Source organism: Dermacentor silvarum, chromosome 11, assembly GCF_013339745.2.
Source record: "Dermacentor silvarum isolate Dsil-2018 chromosome 11, BIME_Dsil_1.4, whole genome shotgun sequence".
Taxonomy (NCBI): domain Eukaryota; kingdom Metazoa; phylum Arthropoda; class Arachnida; order Ixodida; family Ixodidae; genus Dermacentor; species Dermacentor silvarum.
The window spans coordinates 40,784,827-40,790,890 of NC_051164.1; positions in this window are offsets into that span (position 1 = coordinate 40,784,827).

The window sequence follows — 6,064 nt, forward strand, 5'->3', positions numbered from 1 at the left end:
GCCGACAGCGCCGAGCCTCGCCACAGCTGCGTGAGCTGTGACGTTACGCGCGCGCCACATCGCTTTGCCTTAAATTTGGGGAGCCATGACATCACAGCGCCTTGCGGAGTGTTTGGCGCGGCTGCGCAGACACGGAGCGAAGCCATGACGTCTCTGCGCCGACCCCCGGGCTATATAGCTCTGCGTCGCCGCCTCGGTGACACCAAAGCCCCGCCGTATCCGCGTCGAGCACATCGCCGCAAAGATGGCACGGCCGAATAAGAGCATCACTCCCGAAGAAGAGGAATGGCGGCCCGGAAGCCGCCGCGCACTACTCGGGAGCGAGTCAGCCGAAGCGGCGGCGAAACGTCGGTGATTCGCAGAAGATCCGGAGTTACGAGCCCGCGAAACCGAGCAAAAGCGTTTGAGCGCCCAGAAGCGTCCCGATACTTAAATGACCTAGTTTTCGTTGCTGCTTGGGCTGTCAATGATTCCAGGGTGATATTGCGCAAAACGTGGCCCAGTCTCGAAGCATAAACTCGCAAGAACTTGGCCGAATCGAGATAAAGCTTCGTGGGGTGGCCCAGTCTTCACACCACTAGTGTGAAGCTACCACTAATTTTTATTAATGCGAAGGCATTATATGCCCCGCCCCGTGAAGCGAAAAACCCTGTGTCCGGCGTTAACATCCGATGGTACCAAAACCCACGTGGCAAAGTAATGACACCACATTCACGGTGCTGTGCTTGCTGCGGTTCCCACTGCGAAGTCCCATGGTGAACAGCGACGGCGTCGGACGGACGAAAGGGCGCACATCCTCCCAAATTGACTTTGCCTAACTGGAAAATTGAATTCACCCACATTCAAACCTGAACTGGCCCATCCCAAAATTGACTTCTCCCAATCATAAATTGAGTTGCCTCACGTTCGAACCCGAACTGGCCCACTCTTAAAATTGATTTGTCCCACCTCCCAAGCTTAGGGGGTCCGCCCTCAAAACTGACTTTGCCCCATACGAAAACATAGCCAAGTGACAGGTATGGCGCGGAAGAGTCATAATTACTTTGTATTCAATGCACGTAAGGACCCTTAAGTGCCTCTGTACATCTGTGGATCAGACGGACAGTCGCAGAAGTCGATGAGCAATTGTACTATAGGCGACTCCACTGCCCTTATTTGTCATGACTAATTTATTGAAGAAGCGTAAAAACTCTACTCAGTCAATAAGAAGCCTTACAGCTACTTTCAATTTTTCATAAGACAGTTGGAAATAAAATTTGGTGCTTACTGTGAAAATTTGTGTAAATTATTTTACAAGAAAGGAATTATCGTAGTGTACATTAGCAGTTCAGTAAGTGTTGCAGAATAACCTTGTTCCAGGGTTGTTGCCGGAGCGAAAGAAGCGTACACTGTTGTAGTTTTTTTGTTCACTTCATTGTTGTTGTTCTTTTTTGACTCTACTTCTCTAGTGGCTCCAAACTACATGCGGCTGCCGAACTAAACAGCTGACTTCCGACTCTGTGAACTGTGGCTGGAATCTGCTAGAACTACCCTAGCCTCGTCAACTCCTTATGAATTTAGTGAAGAGGGAAGGGTGCTACGTACGTTTAAACAACATGTACTGGCGGCACTGAGGTGAATGCTTTTTCGCCGTGATACCTGTTACAGGCTCCCTCTCCTTGTTGTTTTGTTGTCCGCCGGTGCCATCGGTGAAATCCTAACATATCTCGCGAAAAAGCAACGAAGGAAATAGTATGGCGCTAGTATTTGGACTTACGACCAACTGCGCTTGGTTATACAAGAAGGTAGCTTTCAGATGCTCTGCCTTTTTTTTCCTGTAAATAAGACAAAACCAAGCACTGAAATTAAAGACATTATAGGTTTATAACCAGGCTAATAATATCTCAAGTCAACGAGATGAAACTAGGCAAGAGCATCACTGGAGCACTAGTAAATTCCGCGTACTTGAAATATTTGTTCCCGAAAGATGTTCTTCTGTGCTCGCGGTCCAGTTGCTACGCAAGCCATCGACAAAAACGAGGTCGTCTGACAAAGTTTGGTCTTTTGTCACGTGAACGTATGTGATAGCGATTGGAGTGATTGCCAAATCGCTTTTAAATGTTCACTGTAAAAAAATACTGCATCAGAACAATCATTGAATCAATTATTATTAGCTTCTAGCATTTAACCAAAGAAAACGGATAATGTCTTAGCTTTGTGCCCTGGCTTCACAGGTAGTGTCTAGATATGAAATTTAAGGAAAAAGTTGTTGGTCCCCTAGCCGAACACATTTTCTTAAACTGTTTCAATGCATTACACAATTGATGATTTGTGAATGTACTACGGTATATCTAATCTCTTTCGCCTTACCCAGTTTTACCCTTTATTATAGAGTTTCCTTGTTTGACCGGACAATAAACGGAAATACTTGATGCTGTTTCTTTTTATAAAACGAGCCTTTGAATTCTTGATTTATTTCACTGAAATCTCCGGGTCTTCGTTATGGATGGTATCAATATGTGTTTTCCCATGCTTCAGAGAGACAGAGAGAGTGAGTGAGTGAGTGAACTTTATTGGGTCCACAATAGACGCGAGTAAACTCGACGTCACCTGGCTAGGCCCACTCGGGGACCATCAGGTCAAACCTGATGGCCCTCTCGCGGGCCCTCTGGACTGCCAGGATTTGAGAGGTCTGATCCTGGGCCTTAATAAGCATCATCATTTCCTCTTGGGTGAAAGGGGGACCGGCAAATGCGCAGCCCCACAGGGCATGCTCGAAGTCCGCATAACCACCACACAGGGGGCAGTCCGGGCTTGGGAACCGTTCGGGGTACATTTTGTTCAGTGCTGCAGGGCTTGGGTAAGTGCTGGTTTGTAGAAGTCTGAGTGTCACTGCCTGGGCCCTGCACAGTGAGGAGTGCGGCAGAGGCAGAAGTCTTCTTGATAAGTAATTGTGTTTGCATATCTCGTTGTATGAGCAGAGAGGCTCGGGTCGCCCTAGAGAGGACGCATTACCCGGCGCACGGTCAGTCTAACCTCGTGCAGCCGAGTGTGCCTCCTCGTTGGGGTTGAGCAAGGCACCTTCAATGTTTCCAAGGTGCGCAGGGAACCAGGCCAATGAGTGATCTTTGAGGTCTTTGGCGTTTTGGATGATACGTAGGGCCTGGGGAGCCACCATTTCCATCTGAAAGGCCCTGATAGCAGTCTTGGGGTCTGAATAAATTGTGTCATGTATATCGTCCGTCAATGCAAGAGCGATGGCAACCTGTTCTGCAACGCTGGAACTAGAAGTGCGGATGGTAGCACAGCTGATGATTTTCGAATCACAGTTGATGACCACTGAGGAGAAGGCTTGTTCTTGAGCGTACGAAGCAGCGTCTACGAAGCATGTTCGATCCTTGTCCAAGCGGGCACTGGCGAGCAAAGCTTTACCCCTGGCTCGTCTTCGTCCTTCGTTGTAGGTCGGATGCATATTGCGTGGCATCCGGTGTATGGAAATCTTGGATCTTATGTCGTTGGGTAGCTTCACAGCGTCGGGACCAACGACCGTGGGGTTACGTCCCAGCATGCCAGAGAGAGAGAAACTTTCTAGGACTACTCTCAGTTCGAGTCGTCCCATGTTGCTTAGCCAGAAGGCGATCGCGCCTGCAGGTGCCGTGATTGGCTAACGCCCGCTCAACATCTGTATACGGGATGGAGCTGGCGCCGGCGCGTGCTGATCTAGCACACCACCTTGGCATGTGCGGAGGCGCTCCTAAATTAAGTTTCATTCTTCTACAAGCCATGCCGATAACTTGTTTCGTTTCGTTTTACTTCACTGATGGCTTCCTGTGCTTATAACACATGCCGTGTTATCGTATAGGGACAGAAACATAGACTAGTTGGAGTGCATTATGGTAGAACAGAGTAGAGCGAGCTGGATTTGGTGGTGCGACGACGCACCTAAAGTCTTCTCAGTTTGTCTATTTGTCTTCGTGTTGTCATGCCACGCCTGTATCACACCAGCAACAAGGGTCATGTGTTGTCCCAATAGAACTTAGATGTTAATTACCATAGAGAGACTAGCAACATACACACTGTTCTTTACATTTTACGTACCTGCACCAGCCTGGCGGTAACAAAAGAAATCATAATGTCACGGTGTCCCGAACTGTAATAATGGTGTAGGGTAACGTAACATGGCGGGTTAAAAGAACGTCCATTAACGAATATTCCACGTAGTCGCCGTCAGGGAGACCAGGTAAGGGCACCATTGAGGTGTATGTAGCGGCACGCTCAAATTGGCCGCACCAAAGGCAGGGCTCGTCTGCGGCGTCGTTAGCAGTACATTGGGGTAGACCTAAGCGCAGAACGCCTGAAGAGCAGTCGATAAGCGTAGAGCGCAGTGTCAAAAAATCAATACCTAGAATCAGATCATGAGGGCAGTGGTGGATGACAGCAAAGATGACAGGCGTAAGATGGGCGGCAATGTTAATAACAGCAGTACCTAGGACGAGTACAGTAATTGTGCTGCCATTGGCAACTCGGACGGCAGGGGAGGCGGCTAGTATGAGTACTTTCTTAAGACGTCGGTGGAGAGCAGAGCTCCTTACGGATATCTGGGCACTTGCGTCTATTAGAGTGGTTACGAACTTGAGGACTTCGGATCAATGGGGACTTCGATTTGGTTGCGTCGAGGAGCCAAGGTCAAGAGAGGATTTTCGGTCCGGGTCGTCAATGCAGCGTCACCTCCGGGCGCTGCAATATTTAGTTTTCTGAGTTGCGACGGGGTTACGGCGCAGATGGCAAACGTCAACGCGTCGGTGAGCGGGACTGTCGAACTTCAGGCGAGGGCGAATGGCTATGAATATATGACGGAGCGGGGACGTCACCACTTGGTGGATTGGAGCGAGCATAAAATTTATGCGTGGCTTATATGCCGAGCTGTGGTCAAAAATGACGTTGGGACGTGGAGATGAGTACCAGGGGCTCCGGCAGTACCGAGAGAAGTGGTCGACGCGACAGCACGTGAAACAGATGGGCCGGTCATCTGACGTTTGCAATTCAGAGGGGTTTCAATAACCCACCGGTGGGTAACGCAGACTCAGTGCAGCTGAAGCGACCACTGCAGCATTTGGGAGCCGACGGCTGCTTCCTTGACAGGGGAGACACATGTTGGCAATCTCTTGTCGGATGACCAATTGACTGAGTGACGCGGTCGTGAAGTCATTATCGAGCGGTCGAGAATAACGGGTCGCTGGAGCTATTGCCTCCAGTTCCCGACGGACGATCTCTGTCACGTTAGGTGTACCTGAGGGTTGAAGAAACGCTGTAACGTCGATGCAGGAGGAAGTAACCGCGGTGTTCGGCAGGTGATCGAATCGCTGAGCAGTGCGTCGGCACAGTCCGCAAGGACGGAATCAACTGTCGCACAATCCTGCAAAAAAGCAAATTCAATGCGTCGTCTGCAATTCCCTTTAGCACATGGCCGACTTTACCCGATTCCGACATATCTTTGTCTTCTTTTTACAAAGAACCAGCACGTCCTGTATATAGGAAATATATGACTATATGACCACATTTACATGAATGCGACAGTAGTGCATCGAATTTCCAAGCGCATTTGGGGAAGCTGATGCGACGCCGTTTACATGTGACTCTCCCGAGAACTTAGCGCCACATGCATGAGTCGACTCCCGCCTGTAAATCTACCATCGCCTCGCGCATTACTGCGATGCGCCTTCCTAGCGCATTACCACTGTTTACATGAATGCCAAGCACTAGAAATGCGATGCGATTTGCCACTGTCGCGGTCATGTAAACACCGCTTGTGGCCGACTGAGCTCGTGTCGCAAGCTCTTGTATGGCTGATAGCTGACGTCCGGCACGTTTTCAAAAGACGTCACGCATCTTTTGTTTGTAGATTCCCCAGCTAGTCAGGTCTTCTTCGTGTGTGTCGTACCGCACGCGAGCCATGCCTTGGAGGTAGAAGATTACGTTGGCTGGCATTATTGTCGCGTCCCATCTACTACAGTAGCTGATGCATTCATACCAGGTGAGCCAGTCTTCCACATCCGTGACTATTGTGCCGGTGAAAATCCGGTGT